At 38.6% G+C, this 23,805-nt stretch overlaps 1 protein-coding gene across 1 annotated transcript in view; it reads right to left on the bottom strand.

Annotated features, from left to right (window-relative positions):
* AKAP6 (A-kinase anchoring protein 6) overlaps positions 1-23,805 on the bottom strand; it is a 642,313-nt gene that overhangs the window by 275,016 nt on the left and 343,492 nt on the right.

A 23,805-nucleotide genomic window follows, 5' to 3' on the forward strand; every position in this document is an offset into this window, starting at 1 on the left:
ATAAGGAGCAAGGGCAGGCTTCCACACATACTTAGGAATGGGTTGAGATGCCATTTCCCCATTAAACTTAACCCATTGTTCAGATTTGCCTTTCAAATAATCTTGATTAATATTTTTAAGGCTTAACTGAGGATGTCCTGAGACTGAAGTGGAAAGAGGTAAAAGTAAATATTTTTTATAATGCTTCTCACAAACTAGGCTTTGCTATTAGGGTTTTTCCTAGATAATATTTTAAGATTCATAACCCTTTAATTCAAGCAATTAGATTACCTCAAAAAAATATGAGAAAAAGAGAAAATGGAATTGTGGAGAGTGGCAAGTAAAAGGACAAATAACACTCAAGAACACAAACTGTTTATTAGAGGGGGACAAAGCAGAGATGTGGGCACAGAGTCCCATAGAGTCAGATCATACCACACTGTTATGCTCTGGTATGTTGCCAACCTGTGTAGATAGAGCTCAGTCTATCATTCCACATAGTGACATATCATATGGTTTCCCATATTCATATATGCTTCCAAAACCTTTTCCTATTGAAAATCTCTCTATTGTACCAAGTATCCAAGGACAGTCACACCCAGGGACACATATCACAACCAGATTTCACAAATGCAAGATTTCTCATTTATATTCCTTCGAAAATCTATCCCAATCAGTTAGACTTGATAAAACTAATGAGAAATATCATCTTAGAGACATCATAATTGCAAACTGAAACCTATACAATTGCAATTGGCTGCTGTTACCCAGGCTGGAGTGCAGTGGACGGATCTCAGCTCACTGCAAGCTCTGCCTCCCAGGTTTACGCCATTCTCCTGCCTCAGCCTCCTGAGTAGCTAGGACTATGGGCGCCCGCCACCTTGCCCGGCTAGTTTTTTTGTATTTTTTAGTAGAGACGGGGTTTCACCGGGTTAGCCAGGATGGTCTCGATCTCCTGACCTCGTGATCCGCCCGTCTCGGCCTCCCAAAGTGCTGGGATTACAGGCTTGAGCCACCGCGCCCGGCCTACTTGACTCTTTTAATGTAGAAGTTACACTTATTCAAGCTCAATCTTCTCAGTAGTGTCCCATCTGTTCAAAATGTTATTCCCCAAACTCCTACCTAGGGCTCAGAATATTTCACAGGTTCATATCTGACTTGATGTTTACCATAGATCCCTTCAGATGTGTACAGTAAACCTGTGAGCAGAAGTAAGGGCAGAGTCTGTTAGAACTGCAGTCCTAATTCTCGATACTCTCATAATTAAAATTTTGGTGAAAACTTAAGAGACCCTTTGCTGACCAGATGGACTTACAGAAGCATTGGTCTGTCATCTGTGGATGCTAGTCAGAAAAGTAGAATTTAGATGGTTTATAAATGGGAGATGAAAATAGTACTTTATAGTACTTACAGCATTAAATAGTTTTTACTGTTGTATTTAGAATTGTGTTGTTATATCTGTATATATAAATTGGTTTGGGGAGAAAATTAAGTCAGAAAGTATATTATTTAGGGAACAAGGGGTTAAATCCAAGAAGACAAATAGTTAAAGACATTATTTGAAAGGTAATTAGTTATAAACCATTCATGATCTTCTCCCTTTCAAAAACAAACAAAAATAACCTGTGTGTGTATGTGAGTGCATGGCTGCTTCATCATCAAAGGTTAGTCTTAGCCGAAGAGTACTAAACAATGTGTCAGGTTTCCTAACAGAACCATGATTACATAGTTAGCTGAAATCTGTGAGATGCAGATTAGACAAAACCCATTGGTCCTGGGTGAATATTTCTGGATGGCACCTCTGTGTATCCCAGCCAGATAGCAAAGCAAGACTGTCTGATATAGGGGAAACAGGAGTCCTCTCAAGGATTCTCTCTGGGTTTCTTCTGAATTATATCCCATCCTCACAACTTTTTATTTGTTGTACATTTCCTAACTCTTTTCTTGCCAACACTAAAAAGTTTCACCACTCACAATAGAAACTTGAGAAAACCCAGTGTTCCTAACTTATAATAAAAGCTAAGCACCCCTTCCCTTTAGGGAGATCTAGCTTTCCACCTCCCTTCCTGCTTCTATGTGTAGCCTCAAGAATATAAACAGAAAACATGAAAGCAAGCAAAACTGGAGTCCATTCAATTCATGATACGTTTACCACATGTTATTTTTCCACCTCACTCAGCCCCCTCTGTGTACTATCACCAGGTTTCTGTGTATAGTGGACAGTGTTCTAGGTTCTCTCCCCCATCATGAGATGTGCTTAGAAAGACCAAGAAAGGCCACTCTATACACAGACCATGTGGATGTGCAGGTGTGTTCACATTTGGACACACACAACAAATATTTTATGCCCATTTTCAGAAGTTCTGCTGGCATCTTTGTGGTGTGAATGAAAGAAAATAAGGATGACATAGGAAAATGGAAACAAAATTTTTAAATTATTTTGAAACAGATCAAATCCTAATGCAACAAATATTGATCATTTATTCATTCATTTAACAAATGTTTATTAAGTGCCTTCTATGTGCAAAAAAGCACACTGCTAGACATTGTTGATAATACAAAGATAAATATCATTGTGGCAAAAATTTCAGCAGAACATAAAGCACGTCTAAGCCCTGAATTCAAGTAATTTTAATAGTCAAAAAGAATTTTACAATAAACAAAGAGTTGGGACACTCTCCTGGATACTGTGAAATTATTATATCTGTATCAGAATTCTGTCTGTATCCAAGTTTGCTCTCATTCTTAGTATTGGCCTACCTGTGTGTGTTTCTAATATTCCGAATTTAAATTTACTTCTCTAGAAAGTCAGAGGACTATAAAAATCAGATTTTCTTCATGACATAATCCAATGCCACCACTGCACTACATGAAAAGTACATTTTATGCATATTCTACTCTCTGCCACAGGCTGAATTACAAACCTTTGAAAGGCTACATTTTAGCCTTCATTGTTCAAACTCCTGCTGCTATATCTGTTCAGTGTCCTGTTATTTTCTACCAGTGTCCTTATCGTCCCTTTCTGCTTCTTCTTCCATTACTTTTATTTGCCTCCCTGACAAGCTGTCCAGGAGCACATGGAGGGTGACCTAGTCCACAAGATCCTGTACTCCTGCCCACTCTCACAGATTGTTTCCTTCTGAGTGAATCTTTGTCATATTCCTATTTTATACAGGCTTTGAGAGTCTGTAGACCCTTGTTTGGCACCAAGCCAGGATTCAACCCCCAGAAGAAATTCTGGTCATCAAACCTGGGAGAAAATGGAACAGTGGTTGGCCCTCCTACCATTGGTTATCAGCATACCTGCTACTCCCAAATCATTTGTATTGTGAAAGTTCCTTCGTGAGGGTGAAAACTGACTTTTAAACTTTCTAAAACATCAATCTCTTTAAAGACTAAGACGCACAGTGAAAGTACATGCAAATGTATACTCACTGGTTTGTGAAAAATAATTTGCTAGAGCCTTTGGCTGGCTAAAATACACTTGAAGATTATTTTCACAGTGAACACTAACAGTCAAATCTTGCGAAGTGCTACACTCTCCCAACAAGTTAAGAATACTCATTATTTCTTTTCCTAACTCTTTCTCCTCTACAACAAGCCTTATTTGGTTAAAATATAAACTGTCTCGGTGGTTACCTTTGCCCTCTGGCAAGGCTGTCACATGGAGCTAGAATAAAAAGGAGGGCCTTCCTTGTGCCATATGTGAGGCCAGGGAAAACCACACAGTGGAAAACAAGATATGGCCCCTGCCTTGTGGAATTGAAAGCCTAGGGGTGATTTTTTTAATGGGATTAATTATACATTAAAATAAAGTGGAAAATTGTATCTCTGCAAGACGAAAGGGGAAGTATATAGCAGGAAGTAAATGCTATGTTATCACCACAACTCTTTAAGATGGTGCTGATTATGGTCATTTTACAGATGAGGAAACTGAGGGTCAGAGAAGGTAAGTGACTTGGGATTTGAACATGGATCTCATTCTAAAGTCTATTCCTCCCACACTACCACACCACCCTCTAGAAACAGCGTTCCTGTGGACAAGTTATTAGATCCAGGTAATGGAGAAGTAGCATTTATTCCCAGTTTTAAAGTCTTGGCCCTGAGATAAAATTCCCTAAGTCCTAAGTCTCTTACCCTTCTCATTCACTATTTTCTGTTGTTTTATCCTAAAACAGAATTTGTGATGAAACTAAATACTTAACAAGAAACACACTCATTTTTAGAAAGCAAAGATTACTGTAAAGTTCATTTCTAATGCACAGAAAATTTAAATGAAAAATTTAAGGGAGTTACATGTTTGAATGAGCCCATTCTACCAGTGCTCAGTTACAGATGGGCTTGACTCAGTTTAATCACAGAGGAGATGGCCCTTAGTTCTCAGAAGGCAGTTGAGCCACCTTTCTGAACTGCTAATTCCTTTTGGTATTTGCTGTTTGGAAGTGTATGTGAATGTGTGTGTATTCATCCTCAGAGTAACTCATATCTATTCATGGACAGAGAAATTAGGTGTGATGTCTGACCCAGTCTAGATCAAGTTAGCTGCCTCCACACAGAAACATGCTGAAGAGTATCAAAAAAGTGAACTATTTTCATTACATTTTATGTATTTATTTATTTATTCCTTTTTTTTTTTTTTTTTTTTTAAGAGACAAGGTCTCTCTAGAGATAAGGCTAGAGTGCAGTGACATGATCATAGATCACTGCAACCTCCAACTCCTGAGCTCAGGGAATTCTCCTACCTCAGTCACCTGAGTAGCTGGGACTACAGGTGTGTGCCATCACACCCAGATTATTTATTTATTCATTCATTCATTCATTCATTCTTGTAGAGACGGGGTCTCACTATGTTGCACAGGCTGGTCTCAAATTCCTGGCCTCAACTGTTCCTTCCAGTTTGGTCTCCCAAAGCAAAGGTATTACAGGCATGAGCCATTGCACCTGGCCTATTTCACTATATTTCAAGAAAAAAAAAAAAAGTCAGCATCTGCTGTTGAATCTTTTAAACTATTATGCTGTCATCTGGACAATTCTAGCTGAAACAACCCTCAGATGGTACTCACCATGTGCCAGAACCTGTTTTAAGTATTTTGTACAAACAGATCATTTAAGTCTCATAATGGCCCTATGAGGTGGGTACAATAGTCTCCCCATTTTACAGATGAGAAGAGTGAGGCCCAAGAGGTAAGGAAGTCTGCCCGATACCCTACAGCCAGAAGGTGGCAAACTCAGTACCTGAAATCATGAACAGTCAGTTGATTTAACAGCTTAACTATGTCCCTTGCAGGAATTAGAAGAGAAGAACTAAATGAGGATTAATCTGGGGGGACACGGGAGGGTATATTAAAAGAAGGGAAAAAGTGCTTACCATGAGCCAGTGTAGATAATGTTAAGAGAACAGTTGCTACAGCCAGACAAAACTGAATTTGATTCATTTAGTTTAGGTATAAACTGAATGAGCGACTTAATGTCTCTGAACCTTAGTTTCTTCATCTGTAAGACAGGGACATTAACAGTCATCATGGGGTTACATGAGGACTATAGGAAAAATATAGTTTAAAGCCTGATGTAAAACAAGGGCTTGATAGCTTGATAAATGATTCTTTAAAAAATCATTCCTAATTAATAAAAGTTCCAATTTGATCTTTTATCTCATTGACTCGACAATTTTTTATTATTTACTAAGTCTACAGCACTGTACTACGTGTAGTACAGTGAAATGGATGATCCATGAGATGGATTTTAAAAGTCCCTACACAGGCCGGGCGCAGTGGCTCATGCCTGTAATCCCAGCGCTGTGGGAGGCCGAGGTGGGTAGATCATGAGGTCAGGAAATAGAGACCATCCTGGCCAACATGGTGAAACCCCGTCTCTACTAAAAAAAAATACAAAAATTAGCTGGGTGTGGTGGCGTGTGCCTATAATCCCAGCTACTCGGGAGGCAGAGGCAACAGAGTCACTTGAATCTGGGAGGCGGAGCTTGCACTGAGCCAAGATCACTCCATTGCACTCCAGTTTGGCGACAGAGTGAGATTCTGTCTCAAAAAAAAAAAAAAAAAAAATTCCCCACACAGTCACAATATAGGGGGTGGCAGCAACTGCACTGGGCATTTAGAAGAGGAAGTCATGGCTTTCACCTCACATGGTAAATGAGACAGCATGAGGGGCAGCATCTGAACCTGCAGGTTAGCAAGAATTTCACCACTCTGCTACCTGACCAGTGGATCTGGAGGGGATCACGTTTCCCTCCTAATAGTCACAAGTTTCAGGAAAATCTGACTTAATTTTTCAAAACAGGCCACATTCTTTGGAGCCTATCTTTACATCAGCAACAGGGCTACCAAAAAGTAACAGCTAAAGGACATCATGATCCTCTTATCCACAGTAAAGGTTTGTTTAGGCTCTAAATAAGGTAAGTAAAATTAGAACTTTATTTAGAAGCAAAATTATGCATTGAGATTTTTACATACATATTTACCAACATATATATTTAATCTTCTGTTTTTGTACATAATTCTTTATACACATAGTTTCTACATAAAATGACTAGATTTAGATTTTTGCATAACAGCACTAAAATGTAATTTACCTTTCCCAATCAACTAACTATATACTTAATGTGCCACCTAGGCCCAGGGGCTCAAGACAAAGTGCTAGAGAGTTAAAAGTTGTGCTTTGGACTCTACTACCTCACTTATATACCCACACTCCTACCTAGAAAATCCAACACAGTATGAGTAATTGACAGAAGAGGAGAGACCGTGTATGCTTTTAGAACAAAGATTGAAGAGAAAATAAAATGGCTTCAGTCAGTGTTCGCTCTGATGCCACCAAAAAAACTCAAATACTGAAATGCCTAATGAAATATTTAGCTTCTTTTCTAAAGGTCGAATGAGAAGGCTTTAGAATATAAAAATATTCCTGATAAAATTGTTCCAGAATTAAGGTAAAAACTGTCAGTGGGAAAGAGCAAAATGGCATGGAATGGTGTTATCTAAAGCTACCCAGGTGGGAAGTTCTATTCTGAACTCAGCAACATGTAGAAGGAATATAATGCTGAATCCACAGTTTCTTCAAATACTATTTATTTATAGTGGCTTCAACTGGGAAAAGAAGAACCCAGACAGATTCCTAACTCTTATGATGGGAAAGGGTTTCATCTAACAAATCTAGAGATTTTGACTTCAGTTGCTCCCTATGGGTTCATAAAAAGAAATTATCAATCATTCTAAGGGCAAAACAAGATTGGAATGCATATTATCAAAGTCTAATAAAAATAGATATGAATAAAAAATTGGGAATAAACTGGAACAAACAATAGGTTAATATTAATTGAGCACTTACTACACACCAGGCACTTACATAATCCTTACAACAACCCTATGATACAATATTACTGCACTCTCCATTTTATAGGGAGGAAACTGAAGCACAGACAAGATCAAACACTTACAAGCTCCCAACATTGTCAGGTATGAAACTGGGGACCTCTCATTCAGGTAGTATGACTGCCCCAAAGCTTGGCAGACTTCCTCTAGGTGAGACCTTGCTTCAAGCACCCCCAATCCTCCAGAGGCACTGGATAAGCAGATCAGATCATCTTTATCTGCCTTTAAGTCTCAAATGAGTACCTGAGATACCCATAACTTAGAATTTAGGATTATGACAGTTTAATGGTTTAATTGTAGGCTTTTCATATCTAGTATTATAATTAACAATACTTAACATTTAGGTACTATCTACCAGCTATTCTTCTAATAACTTGTGAAGTTACTGAATAGTCAAATTCCCCCATTGTACAGATGAAGAGGCTAAGGCATAGAGAAGTTATGTAATTTATTTAAGGTCATATTGCTATTAAGTGGTTATTAAATAGTTTTGTTCCAGGGTCTAAGCTCTGGACTACTGTCCTGTATTCTCTCTCTAACCAGATTTGTTCCCACAAAGTCCATAGAGAGAAAACAAAGGACAGTCACATTCTCTGTTGTTCACTCCTATTTTCCAAGCTTCTCTGAGAACCCCAGCTCTTGCCACATAGTTCAATCATTCCTATCAGAGCCCTATTTCAGATCATTTTTCCTATACTCTGTGCTCTCTCTTGTCAGCCTTTCTTTTCTTTCTTCCTTGACTATTGTTTCTCTTTTGCCTCTTTTTTTCTCTTCCCTCTTCTCCAGCCCCTCCCCTCCTTTGTTCTCCACTCCTCTCCTCTCTTCCCCCACTTCTCCTCTTTTTTCCACTTGCTCATTGTTCCTTTCTTTTTTCTATTGTTCAAAGCCTCCTCCAGCCTTGTTAGGGCTAATCAATCACTTTAAATAAACATTTCTGGACATGTCTATAAAGTTTTAGAGAAAAGGGCTGACTCCTTGACACTAAAGTACAGACCTGAAAATATTGTTTTATTCCTTGCTTGGATTAGCTCTAAATACTTTCCTGATTAGTGAGAACTCCTTGCACATCAAATATCTGGAACAAAAGTGAGTGTGGCTTGATGGGAGTATTTGCAGAATACTAAGATTATTCAAAAGATTACTTGTGATTGTTGAGTTGCTGTTTAAGTATTCTAAATTTCCTCCAGGGAATAGATAACAAAATCATTATTCAGTAATAACAAAGTTATTATTTTTAGAAAAAAATTGGAATTCTATGTGAAGAGTTCATCATACTGAATGAGCAAGAAAATGCTATGGCCAACTTTCTACCAGAGAGCTTCAGGGTGGCAAGTCAGTAAATGCTAACAACTCAACTATTGTAGCTGAGTACCAAGAAGACAGAAAACCAGTATTATCTAAACACATCTGCTTGGAAGTGGGTGAAGGAGAAAGAAGAGTTCCCATAGAGATTAGAAGCACAGACCCAATTTTCAAAAGGCTCTTAGAATTTATATAGTTGAAAGCTCCCTCTATTTTACAGATGAGGAATCTGATGCTCAGAAAAGGTAAGTAGGCTGGGCATGGTGGCTTGTGCCTATCATCCCAGCACTTTGGAAGGCCAAAGCAGGAGGATCATTTGAGTCCAGGAGCTTGAGACCAGCCTGGGCAATAAAGTGAGACCCCATCTCTACAAAAAATAAAACATTTGCTGGGCAGGGTGGTGTGCACCTGTAGTCCAGCTACTCCGGAAGCTGAGGTGGAAGAATTGCTTGAGCCCAGGAGCTTCAGGCTGCAGGAACTCTGATTCACTACTGCTCTCTAGCCTGGGTGACAGAGCAAGACTCTGTCAATAAGGGAAAAAAAAAGGTTAAGTACTTGACAGATAACATTCACTCACCAGTATGCAGCTGAGCCAGAAGAACTTATGTGTTGTGTAATCAAGTACAGAGACCTAATTGTTCATTTTTAAAGTTTTCATAGACATCTTTTAGAAAAGATTTCTAGAGATCAAAAAAAGGGACAGAACTAGAGTTTTTAAGAATAATGTAAAACTTCAAAGTACTATTGGCTTAGCAAATTGCGTACACTATTGGATAGCATTAGGCCAGCTGAAGTAAGGATTAAATTGCCTTTTTTTGTTCAAACTCCATGTGTATGAGTACACATACATGTGTGTATTAAGTTGTTTATTCAAAAAATATTTATGAGAGTTTACTAGTACCAGAAATTGTATTAGGCCCTTGGGACTCACATATACATAACCCAGATTCTTCTATTAAAGAGTTCAGAGCACTGTAAAGTATGAGATGTATGATAATGCAGACTCACGGTTCTCGAACTTTTAATCTCGAGTCTCCTATTAAGAATTATTGAGATCCCCAGAAAGCTTTTGATTCTCTGGGCTTTATCAATATTCGTTTCAGCAATTTAAAATATTAATACATATTTTAATACATTAACTAAAATAATATATATTAACATAAATATATTATTAAAAGAACGTTTTCAAAACAGTGAAAAGAATGGCATTATTTTACGCAAATCTTATGAATGCCTGGCTTAATAGAATATGGCTGGATTTCTATTTCTACTTCTGCATTTAATCTATCACAATATCACGTGTTATGAAGCTTCTGGAAAGCTCTGCTATACACAGAATGAGAGTGAAAAAAGCAAATAACATTCAGTATTGATATGATAATAGCGTTGACCTTGTGGACCCCCTGAAAGGGTCTTGAAAGCCCCTCGAGGTGCCAAGACCATAATGAGAGAACCTTTTGCTGTAGATCATACCAAGTGCTCAGGAGCCATTGAAAAGACATTTAACTCACTCTTTGGGCATCAAGGAGGACTTCCTGGAGGAAATCACAGGAAATTGAGCCCTGACAGATAAGTGTAAGTGATTCAGAAAAAGAATAGAGGGGACTAAGAGGAGCAGAGAATGACATTCCTAAAATGAAGCCCAAGAGAACAGCTTATTCTGAGAACTCTAAGTAGCTGAGCCTGGCTAACGAATACTCAAGAGACAAATACGAAACACTTAGAAATGAGGTTGCAGAGTCTGGCCAGGAGCTAGGCCACATACAACATGCTCTGTAGTTTGTATTTTATCCTAAAGACAATGGAATGGTCATTAAAGTTTTGATGCAGAGAGTGAGAGAATCTGATTGGCTTCTTAGAAGACTCACTCTGGCTGCAGTGTGGAAAATGATTGCCAGTTGAAAGACTGAGAGCAGAGAAGCCAGTTAAAAGGCTGCTATAGCACTCTGAAGAAGCTGATGAGGCTAAACTAAAGGAGCTCAGTGGACATGGGCAGAACTAGGTTCTGCTAGGTTATAGAGTACTCAAAGGTAGAATGGACAGGACTAACTGGATCTGATGGATGATGAGAAAGATGTTAGAATCTGCGATGACTGCCAACTTTCTATTTTGGTTGGAGGTCCCATTTCCTGAAAGAGGAAATATAAAATTCAGAAGGAAAAATAGTTTGCAGGAAGATCATGAATACGATATTATGTATCATGAATTTGCTTTCTCAACGTAATCAGTTGAAGCACCTAATAAGACAGCTAGTTGTATAAGCCTGGAACTCTGCAGCAAGATCTAGTCAGAGAAAGCAACATACACGGTGTACTAAAGACCATGGGCATAGATGAGATAGCCTAGGAACAGTATGTAAAGGGAAGATCCACTTGTGTCATCTACATTATGAGGCCCAAGAGTGCAATGCACTCAACTTTCTTCACTCTGTCCTTCATTCTGCTGTCTGTCTCAATGATCCTGACACTGGTTGTGCCTCAAAATCAACTGTGAAACTCTTTAAACATAAACAGAATTCAGAGAAAAGAGATCTCCGCAAAGTCTCTCAAGGATAGAAAGATAAAGAGCCAACAGCTGCAGAGCACTGGAAACATTTAGTGTTGATCTTGGGAAAAAAAGTATTTGATGCCACTTTGTGACAAGCTTGAAAGATCTGGTAATAGCCAGGAGACAGGATGTTCTAACAGCAAGCACTGTGGGGTGGGAGAAACAGATTCTACTTGTACAAATGAGGGCATTGAGCTGAATGATTCTTCATGCCTTCTGACTGTTAACATCTGAGGCTCTTGCATATAGAGCTTCCTTCAAAGCCTGAGACATTGAGACAACTTGCCTCTCTTCCAGTTAGACAGGGAACTGATCTTTGGAGTCTTCCACATACTCTCCCAATGCCTTCTACTCCATTCACTATATCTATCCTTCAAGATCGAGCTCAAATGCTCCTCTCCCAACAAATCATCCCAATCTATTGCTGCCTTTCCAATGCACTTCCTTAATCTTTGTATATTTAGCAGTCAAGGGTTTGAGGGACAGTTCAAAACCTATTACAGGCCCTTCCTTTTTCATGCCTTAATACACTGTAATGAATCTACCTCTAGTTAAAGAGTTCTGTAAGAATTGTTATTTATAAGCATATAATTATAAATATATATTATAAATACAGTTGGCTCTCCATATCTGTGGGTTCTACATTCATAAATTCAACCAAGCTTGGATTGAAAATATTTTCTTTAAAATGGATGGTGACATCAGTACTAAACATGTATAGACTTTTTCTTCTTGTCCTTATTCGCTAAACAATACAGTATAACAACTATCTACATAGCATTTACATTATATTACATATTACAAGTAATCTAGAGATGATTTAAAGCATACACAAGGTGTGTAGGTTATATGCAAATACTATACATTTTACATAAGGGATTTGAGCATCGATTTTGGTATCCACAGGGGGTCTTGGAACAAATCCCCCACAGATACTGATGAACGATTGTATGTATAAATACCAATTATGAATAAATAAGTATATATTATTCATAAGGTTGCTGTGTGACAATATTATAAATTAGAATGTTGTTTGTATTTGTCTGAACACACATTCATAGCATAAATTTCCCTATATAAACTTCCTAAGTTGTCAAAGAAGTACATTAACTAAAATTATTGGGCCACTTAGAGGAGAATTATCTCTAATACAATTCAAGAATCATCTGACAAGGCAGGAAGATAAGGCAAAGTCTTACAGAGAAGAGGGTGCAGGAATCTGGGGTGACCATCACAGGTCTCACGAAGGAGGAAGGGTACCCTTAACCATTGTAAGTGAGAGTTGTGTAGGAGGCTGAAGCTTCATAATAACCAAGGTAGCTGAAGGTGGAAGGAGAAAACAAGGTGGTGGCATTTGATGTCAAGAGACCAGTCATCTCTTTACCAGGAGCTGCTAAGACCTGACCCTTCCCCTCCCACAGTACTAACAATAAGAACAATAACCACCACCAGAGCTAACATTTATTGAGTGCTTACTACATGCCAGGTACTATTCTGAGCTCTTTACATATTTTAAGACATTTAATCATGACTCTCTGTGGCAGATATGATTTTTAATTCTCCTTAGCAGGAGGAAACTAGAGCACAGAGAGGTCAAGCCACCTGCTTACAATAGCATAGGTATTGTAACACAGGTGATAAGCTGAGACATGGTTTACACAATATGGCTCCAGAGCCCACATTCATAGTCACCGTGCTTCACAACCATCCAGCACCAAAGAACCCCCTCATCAATTAATATGCATTCCTCCAGAAATCTCTTACTATGAGTATTTCTTTTCCTTTACTATGGAGTTCCATCTACTACTTTTCTGAATATTCATCCTTTTGGTACCATGAGCAAGGTTATTTTTGAAGTTCTTCCCAGCCATGTTTCCCTTGTATAAAAGTGTGTCTAGATAGTGAAATGGGCACAAATGTGATTTTTCATGGACCCTGCATTCTATTAAGAAGACTCTGGTCAATAGTCTTTTAAATACAATGGCATGAGCCAAACAATATAAAACTTTAGATGTAATAAGGATAGGATAAAGAAAATAGCTTTAATGAAAGTTTGTGAGGTGAATGTGATTACTGCACTACAGAATTCAGCCTGAAGCTTTATCTATCTATCTATCTATCTATCTATCTATCTATCTATCTATCTGGAGTCTCGCTCTGTCACCCGGGTTGGAGTGCAGTGGTGCAATCTCGGCTCACTGCAAACTCCACCTCCCAGGTTCAAGCAATTCTCCTGCCTCTGCCTCCTGAGTAGCTTGGACTACAGGCACCTGGCACCACACTCAGCTAATTTTTATATGTTTAGTAGAGACAGGGTTTCACCATTTTGGCCAGGCTGGTCTTGAACTCTTGACCTCAAGTGATCCACCTGCCTTAGCTTTCCAAGGTGCTGAGATTACAGGCATGAGCCACTGTGTCCAGCCTGAAAGTTTACTTTAACAGAGCACCAATAGTCTTCTCTATGCTTTAGAAAATAAATCAAATGCAAAAGCATTTCTGTTAATTCAACTTGTCAGCTTTATTTTGGAGTTTGGGTAGGAAGGAAAGAGAGAGTATTAGACAGCCAATTATGACTCCCTCCCCCCCCACCCCACACACACACATCTTTCTCAAGCAAGTAGTACTAGTCTCCAGACAAATCCAAAAATATGAGTATCACCTATAAATGACACCTTTCCAGTTTGATTTTCTTAAAGCATTAAAAAAAGAAAATACAACTTCCTTTATTCCTAGACAAAACATGAAGGTAAATAGTAAAGTCACTGGGCTTCCTAAAAAGCAATGCACTGAGCCTCATCAACCTGAGAATGGAAGCGTATGAAGCAGATATTACAGGCAGCACCTTTCCTGGATAAAGTTGCTTAATCACCATGCAAAATTCAAGCCAATCATTCTTAGATAGAAAATTCCATAACCTCAGACATGGCCTGACATCATGAATGACCTTGAAATAGAACCCACACTCTTGAAATGATTTCCCCCCATATTGTCTGAACAGAGCACAAGCCTCAGTGCTGATGGGTACTTTTAAGGCATCACAATGACAAGTCTGCCAAGACAAATGTTTTTAATCTGCTTCACTTAGCTGACCTTATCTGCCATAAATTCAGGCTAATCCATATCTAATTCTTACTGGGTAACTCACTTGTTTACTGTCACCACTGGCCCTGGTCTCTTGGCATCTTATAAACTCTAGCCAGACCCCAAATTCCTCAAGGATGTCTGGCTCTTGTCATATTACAGTGCTAGGAAGGCAGCACAAATGGTTCATTCCTCCAGGCTCATTAATGTCACAGCTTCACATTCACTTACCATTAGGATCTTCTAAGGGGAACCTGAGTTCACCCAAAGCTCCAAGGAACACAAAGCCAGCCATGTTGAAGTGATATATGCCAAGGAATATTGTACAAAGAAATGAGTGTTTCTCTTAGTTATTCCTCACAGTTAGTCTCTCATAAAATTTCAGAACAGAGAAGTATTTACAGGTCGTTCAATCTATTCCTTTATTAATATTTATTTTTTGTAACTGAGGCTTATGAGGTTACATTTCCAAGGTCACAATGCTACTTAGGGGCAGAATTAAGGTTCTTACCCTAGTAATTTCTAATATATATGGTGCTAATTCCCTGGATTCATAGGAAAAGTCACAATAATAATAGTTAAACTAATATTCATGTAGCCTTTAGATTTACAATTACCCCTTTGCTCTTTGTAGTTTCATACAATAATCTGAGCAAAGGCATGACAAACATGATTAATATCTCATTTTAAAAACTAGAAGACTTACACAGTAAACTTTAAGTGACTTATTCAAATTTTCAAAATTAAAATGAAGGATTGTGAACTGAGCCCAAAATTTAAGTTCTATATCCTTGAGTAAACTACTAACTTCTGTCTCTCCTCATTTATATAATGAGAATATAACAGTGTCTGCATCAAGGAGGAATTTTTTTCTTGAGAATTAAATGAAGTGATGTACTAAGTGAATAAACCCCTTAGCATCCTGCCCGACAGTTTGCAAGGGGACAAAAAATAACAAAGTTTTGTTTTGTATTTAAATTATTATTTTTCTTAAACATCCTACCAGCAACACAAGTTATGACTTCAGGATTAAAGATAAAGAATAATTCATTAATGTTCCAAGAATCATTTTAGTTGAATTTAAAAAATGCAATGCTAAAAAAAAAAAAAAAAAAGATAAAATGCAAGGTTGAGTTTATCCATCTTTTGAGTTTCATCATGACAGTAATATTTGCCATCAAATGCAGTTAGGCACTGTTATCATCTTAATACAAGATAGTATTGCATCATAGCCTTTCCATACCAAGAAGATTACAAAGAACTATTTTCACCTTGATGTTTAAAGCTACAAACAAAAGGGCGATCGTCTTCCCTATATATTTCAGAGGCCAACAGCCATATGCAGTAACTGGATACAGCCTCACGGTGGTGCTGAATCATCACTGATAACAACCCAAAGCCCATTGAAGGCTCTACAGAAACGAAACTGAGGCAGGACTGAAACATTCCTAACGTTAACCAGCAAGGAATTTGCTTTGGATCCCTGCGGTTCTTCTGGACCAACCTTGCACAAAGATCCTGACATGTTGTCACAACAAATCCATTAGCAATGTTAATTTATAGTTTTCATCCTGGCATTGCAACAAATAAAATACACACAAAAGATTTTATTATCCTTAAAAGCACTGTGCAGCCTTACCTTTTAAAATGTTATGTTGACTTAGAATTCTCAAACTGGATTTGGGCCCCATTCATCCACTGTGTGTCTTAATTTTATGTATCCCTTGGAGACATTTGTTAAATTCCTTGTATCTCCCAGCCCCCAAATTTCAGCCTTAAATTTCAACTCTTTTGACTCCTTTCCTCTTCTACTCTCTTATTTAAAACAGCCACCAAATTTTATCAATCTGCCCTTTATAATATCTCCCACCTATCTATTTCTTCAGTCAGCTTCCACAACCACAGTTCAGACCCTTTTACCACATGTCTAGGCTATTTCAATAACTCAAGATTAGGCTTAGAGGAGATCGTACCACTGCACTCCAGCCTGGCAACAGAGCAAGACTCTGTCTACAAAAAAAAAAAAAGATTAGGCTTAGAGGACTACCTCCCAACCACAACTGTACATTACAATTGCCTGAAGAACTTAAAAAATATCCAACCTCAGGGATTCTGATTTAATTGGTCTGGGGTGGATACAGAGGTTTTTTTATTTTTTTAAACCTTCCCAGTGACTGTCATTTGCAGTCACAGTTGAAAACTACTGCTAGAGGTGTGCCCAGCATACCACAGTCAGATTAACCTTCTTAAACTACCAACTCTCCGGGCCAAACATTTTAAGTAGTTTCCCATCTTGGCAAAGATTGCGAATTAGTGACTTAAAGGCCAAATTATCCCAAAGATGTGTTTTATTTGACCTATTTAAAATTGTTCAGACCCAACATCTAAAATTGGGAGATGTCACATAAAACCCAGATTTCCTATTTCTTTTTAAAAATTCCAAGATCTTGTCACATATGGCCCACATTCCCATGCAACTGATCAGCTGGAGCTGAGTAGTGCTGCCCTTCAGACATGTCACGTATCTTCCAGTTGATTCAGTCCCATCACTCCCATTTACAGCTGGCTGTAGGATTCATTTATACTATCTTCCTGGCCTCTTAATTTTAGTTTGTAGCCCTGATCTAGAGAATAAAGTTCAAACTCAATGATACGTTCACTTACTCATTCTCTTAAATACTCATTTGCTCATGCATTCATTAGTATTGATTTTGTGTCTATGCTATGCAAACACTTGGAATTCAAAGTCCCTCATATTTTGGCCCTATTCTTTCTAACTTCACATTCCCCTTCCTCTAACAAATTTATTTCTAACTAGTAGTTAGTTTAAGAGACATCTTCCTGCCAATATTCATAGCTTAGAGGCTAATTTCCAAAACGCCTTTGAGGTCAGGTAATGCTATGTGACAAAGTGGGCCAGTGGGATGTGAGTGAAAGTGGCATGTGCAACTTCCAAGTCATACCCATAAGAAGAAAGGTGGCTGCCCTCCATTTCCCCTTCTTGTGAGCTGGAATGCAGAATTGAACTCATGTTCAATCTGTGATCCTTTAGGATTCTTGAATCTTCTCATTTTAATTATAAAACTAACCTATCCAATTCTTTAAGAATCTGACTTTTTCCTTGATATTTAACTAAATCCTAATTCTCTTTATTCTTGTATCTAAACAATTCCTTGACTTTTTGGATACATGTTTTAAAGACTAAGAAATACACTGAAAAGATCAAGGGCTCAAGTTGGAATGATAATGAAGAGACAACTCATAGTGCCATCATATTTGGAGTCTGAAAATCTCTAGGACAATACTAGAGGAAGAAAGTAGAAGATACTCTCAATTAAAAAAAAAAAGGGTGACAGAGAGTGAAAACTAGACCCAGAAGATAAGTAAAGAAAAGCAATCAGAGACAAGATATAAGGAAGAGAGAGAATACAGAGACAAGAGGAGGACTAGCAACTGTGAATGAAAAAGTTAGCATAAGGGAAAGGCACAGGCAAAATGGAATGCCAGTGAAGAAAAGTGGAATTCTATAACCTCAAGATGCTTCCTGATAAGGATACTCATAAGAGATCATTATCAACATCCAAGTAGTATAGAGCACACTACTACTCCATCAACACTAGGAAAACTGGTGCGTGGTGGGTATAAAAGAAATATCAAAGGCAAGTGATAATTGAATTTATAGCAGAATTGTGATTGCAAGTTACTCTGTGGGTGAATAAAAAAGGATACAGCTGTGTTTCAAATGGGACTTATTTGTATCTCAAATCAAGTAAATAATGGCTAGACAGTACTTTTTTTTTTAAAAGAGTAGGTTAAAACGGGCCAAGTGGTGGCTCCTGTCCATAATCTCAGCACTTTAGGAGGCCAAGATGGAGGATGGCTTGAGCCAAGGAGTTCCACACCAGCCCGGGCAACATGGTAAAATGCTGTCTCTACAAAAATTACAAAAATTAATATGAAAATTATCCTGGCATGATGGTGTGCACCTGTAATTCCAGCTACTGGGTAGGCTGAGGTGGGTAGATCAACGGAGCTCCAGGAGGTCGAGACTTGACGTGAACTATCATCACGCCACCACACTCTAGCCTAGATGACAGAGTGAGACCCTGCCTCAAAAAACAAAAACAAACCAACAACAACAACAAAAAAGACTCTCAAAGTACTTTTTTTTCAAGACGAATTCCAGAAGATGACTTGGCCTTAGCCTTGTAGCTGTGTCCTATCCTAAAAGAAAGCCCGGAGTGAGACCCTTAAAATATGGGTGGTAACTACATTGAAATTTTAAAAAAAAGAGAGAGAGAGAGAACTCAAAGACCTAAACATAAGACCCAAAATGAAAAAACTCCTAGAAGAAAACATTGAGGAAAAACTTCATGATATTGGGCTTGGCCATGGTTTCTCTGTTATGGCACCAAAACCACAGGCAACAAAAGCAAAAATAGATAAACTACATCATACTTAAAAATTTGATGCATCAAAGGACACCACCAATAGAGTAAAAAGGCTACAGAATGGGAGAAAATAATTTGCAAATCATACATATAATAAGGTGTTAATAGTCAGAATGGGCTAGGTGTGGGGGCTCGTGCCTGTAATCCCAGCACTTTGGGAGGTTGAGGCAGGTGGACTGCTTGAGCCCAGGAGTTTGAGACCAGCCTGGGAAACAGAGTAAAACCCTGTCTCTACAAAAAATGCAAAAATTATCCAGGTGTGGTGGCGCATGCCTGTAGTCCCAGCACTCAGGAGGCTCAGGCAGGTGGATCAATTGAGCCTGGGAGGTCAAGGCCGCAGTGAGTTGTGATCACGCCACCACACTCCAGGCTAGGCAACAGAGCAAGACCCTGTCTCAATTAAGAAAACAAAAAAAGAATATATAACAAACTCCTACAACTGAACAACAAAACTCAACGCTATTAAAATATGGGTAATGGACTTGACATTTCTCCAAAGATGATATACAAATAGCCAACAAGCATATGGAAGGATGCTGAATATCATTATTCAGAGAAGTGGAAATCAAAATCACAATGATATATCACCTCACACCCCTTAGGATGGCTACTATTCTTGTTTTTAAAAACCTAGAAAGTAACAAGTATTGGCAAGGATGTGGGGAAACTGGAAGTCTGTACTCTGTTGGTGGGATTGTAAAACGGTGCAACTACTTTGAAAAACAGCATGCAGATTCCTCAAAAAATATATATGATCCTAAAAAAAAAAATGATCCAGCAATCCAGTTTTTGGGTATATACCCAAAATAACTGAAAGTAGGATCTGGAAGAGGTAATTGTACACTCATGTTCATAGTGGCATTATTCACAATAGCCAAGAGGTGGAAGCAACCCAGATTGTCCACCGACAGATGAATGGATAAACAAAATGTTGAATAGACATATAATGGAATATTAGCCCTAAAAAGGAAAGAAATCCTGTCACATGCTACAACATGGATGAACCTTGAGGACATGCTAACTGAAACAAGCCAGTAACAAAAGGACAAATACTATATGATTCCACTTAGATGAGGTACTTAGAATAATCAAAATTATGGAGATAGAAAGTAGAATGGTGGTTACCAGAGGACAGTAGGGAGAGGGAAAGGGGAGTTGTTATTTCATGGGTATAGAGTTTCAGGTTTGCAAGATGAAAAAGTCTGGAGATCTGTTTTACAACCATGTAAATATTCCTAACACTACTAAACTGTACACTTAAAAAATGGTTAAGATAGCACATTTTGTTATATATATTTTTACCACAATAAAGAAAACTCAGAAGGACATGATACTTTTTAATGGCTGCTATCATCAGTATGGACACTAGGATGGGTCCCTCTGGACCCATTCTATCTCTTGGAAAAGAAAGGTAAAAATGAGTGGCAAGTTAATCGCGGGGAAAAACTTCTCTACCTTCATATTACACAGGTACTAACCACCACTTTACAGCTCCATCTCTAGCAAGAGCAATGGTAGCCGCCTTTGTGCTGCTACCACAAAACTGGGAGCATACTTGATTGCAATTTTATAGTCTAGTTACAAAGAGGAAGAACTCAGCTAAATATTTGCTGCCATGAGTCCAAAATAACTTATGTGCAAGGACATCCTTAACTGGCACCAAAGAAGTCTGTTAAATTAGGTTATAGATGTCTCTAGGACAATATACAACAGCTAAGTCATTGAACTATAATCAAGATGCCCTAATTTGGCATTTAAAGACATTTACATCTCTTGTGGACAAACAGGCTCAGCTACGTCATGCATCCATCAATTCTGTATCAGAGTCCAACTTGACAAAGTTCTATCCTCCAGGACAAGTTTTGAGAATTTAATGGCAGCAGAAAGCCCAAAATGTGAGAAGTGGACCGTGCACTATATCCCAAAGGACCGATCTCCTGAAATGCTTCACTGAGATGGCATACCCTGCGCTGCCTTCTGCCAGCTCCCCTAGGAATTATACAGCTATTAACCCAGCATCAATAATTACCTACCTTATACAAGTGGCTACTTACCAACCAGTTCATTTCTCTTCAGGTTATGAGGAAGAAGTCACACTGTTTATTTACTAATCTAGTAGTGGTTTGTGGGCTTCATAAATAATTTTATTTTCATATGTGATTACTGTCTAAATTCCCTGGCATTTGATTATATCTCATGGAGAAAACTAAGTTAGCTTGGCATCCCAGCTGGAATACCAGCTCTCACACTTCGCAGCATTATGACCCTGAGCAAGTCATTTGCATTTAAGCCTGGAGTCCTCATCTGTAAAATGAGACCAATAACAGCTCTTCCACATGCTTATTATATAAATTAAATGAAAGAATCTACTTCAGATCCTGGCACACAGTATATGCTGGTCAGAAATTACCTCCCTCTCTTCTTCCTTACTCAAGAGCAGGGGTCAGCAAATTTGTTCTGTAAAAGGCAAGAGAGTAAATCTTTAATCTTTTTAGGCCATATGGTCTCTGTCACAATTATTCAACTCTACCACTGTAACACAAAGGCAGCCACAGACAAACACCATGGCTGAGTTCCAATAAAACATTATTTTAAAAAGCAGGTACTAGGCCACATTTGGCTCACAGGCCATAGTTTGCCAGTCCCTATGAACTTATACCACATATGTCCAGGTATCATGCTAAGTTAATTTTTCACTGTTCTGTTTGATTTCATCTGTTCCAGATATATTCTTCACTTTTATCTCTTTTATTCTATTTCTTGAATGTATCAGAACAAATGTATCTGTTTCCATTACTTGACTTAGCTTCTCACTTTGAATTTTAGGCCTTGAGAAGTTCCCATAGGTGTTGAGCACTCAGACCTAAGATGCTCTAGTAATTTATTCACACAGTGGGTTCTGGGTAAATCAGCCAGAGTTAAGCAAAATCCCCTCAACCCTTAGAAAAAGACTGGGAACAGACCATCCCTTGGGAACTCAGAGTTTACTAGGAGTTTTTATTTGTGGAGAGGGAATGGTTGCAACTGATTCCCCAGTTTTAAAAATATTGCCTTAAATTTTGTTTTCGTTGGCTTATATATGTAAAGGCCTTCTTAAAATATATAAGTACTAAAACAATAGTGATCACATATGGTGAAGTGAGAATTCAAGATGGAGTGATAAGGATGAGGGGAGATTTACTATTTTAAATGTCTATGATTTAAAACCATGCTAGAATACATTATCCAAAAATCGATTTTCCCAAAGAATAAATCTTGGCCGGGCTCAGTGGCTCACGCCTGTAATCCTAGCACTTTGGGAAGCCAAGGTGAGTGGATCACAAGGTCAGGAGTTCGAGACCAGTCTGGCCAACGTGGTGAAACCCTGTCTCTACTAAAAAAATACAAAAATTAGCTGGGCGTGGTAGCGGGTGCCTGTAATCCCAGCTACTGGGGAGGCTGAGGCAGTAGAATGGCTTGAACCCAGGAAACCCAGGAGGCGGAGTTTGCAGTGAGCCGAGATCGTGCCACTGCATTCCAACCTAGGTGGCAAAGCAAGACTGCATCTCAAAAAAAAAAAAAAAGAAAAGAAAAGAAAGAAAGAAAAAAATCTTTTGTTTTACAAAATTAGCCTATTATAAGAAAGATACAAATGTGAGGGGTGGGGACGGACAGGAACCTACTGGAGATTCTATCAGAGCCCCACACTCTCTTGCGGCTACTGGGCTTCTATGTGCCTCCTGCCTTCTCTTCTGTGTGATTCAGAGAAGACAGAGTGGAGCACTTTGGCATGACGAGTTTATGGACTCTACTCTCCATTTGACAGAAGTGGGATTAGAAGCAGGATATATTTTTCACTATTTTATCATTCTTGATATCAGGCTGTAATTCTCCCGATGAGTTCCACATACCCTCCCTTCTTTCTCAGTGCTTCCATATTTACATACTCTTTCCAGCTACTTTAACCTCTCTTGCCACTTCTGCCTTCAAATAAGCTTCAACTGTTTTAAAAAGAAACTTTTGACTTTGCTTTCAACTATTGCCCTTTGTCTCATATTGTGTTTTCAATCCAATTCCTGGAAATATTAGGAATGGTTGTTTTTTACTTCTTAATCACCTATGACTTTCATTCCTTCGTTAAGTCTGTTTTTTTCCTAAGGTCTTCATTAATTATTTCAGACAAATCTAAAGGTTGTTGGGTTTTTTTCCCCTTAGTCTTTATTCTACTTGATCTATCTTTTGCAAATAACAAAGCTCATGTCCATTTTATTTAGTATCTCTTTCTCTCTCTCCATGTATTTAATACCCAGTAATTCTTCCTGTCCCTTCTGATCCCCACAACTGGATCTCTTCCTTGATCCTGTCTCATAACTGGGCTACAACTTGAATCTCAGTCATCAGTCCCTCTGCTTTTCTCCATCTAGCCTCCTTCTTTGAAGGAATCCATGTATTCTCAAGTCTTTATGTTGTGCGAGGGGTAAAGCAGATGGTGGCCTGAAGCCTGGCTCTGTGACTTATTAGCTGTGCTGCATAGGAAAAATTGTTCGTTCAACTTTCTAAATTCAGTTTCCTCTGCTCTAAAATAGGGATTCGTTCATTCAATAGTTTTTACCGAGCACTTACTGTACACCAGGCATTGTTCTAGGTACATGAGATTCATTAACAAACTAAACAGATAAATATTCCTGCCCTCACAGAGTTCCCATTCTAACAGAGGGAGACAGACCAAAAATAATAAATATACTACATTAGAAAATTATATAAAATTACAGAATGTAGGCTGGGCGTGGTGGCTCACACCTATAATCCCAGCAATTGGGGAGGCTGAAGCAGGCAGATCACAAGGTCAGGAGATCGAGACCATCCTAGCTCACATGCTAAAACCCCATCTCTACTAAAAAAAAAAAAAATACAAAAAATTAGCTGGGCGAGGTGGCGGGTGCCTGTAGCCCCAGCTACCTCAGGAGGCTGAGACAGCAGAATGGCGTGAACCCAGGAGGCAGAGCTTGCAGTGAGCTGAGATTGCGCCACTTGCACTCCAGCCCTGGCGACAGAGTGTGACTCCATCTCAAAAAAAA

Source organism: Rhinopithecus bieti, unplaced genomic scaffold, assembly GCF_001698545.2.
Source record: "Rhinopithecus bieti isolate Rb0 unplaced genomic scaffold, ASM169854v2 scaffold_21703, whole genome shotgun sequence".
Taxonomy (NCBI): domain Eukaryota; kingdom Metazoa; phylum Chordata; class Mammalia; order Primates; family Cercopithecidae; genus Rhinopithecus; species Rhinopithecus bieti.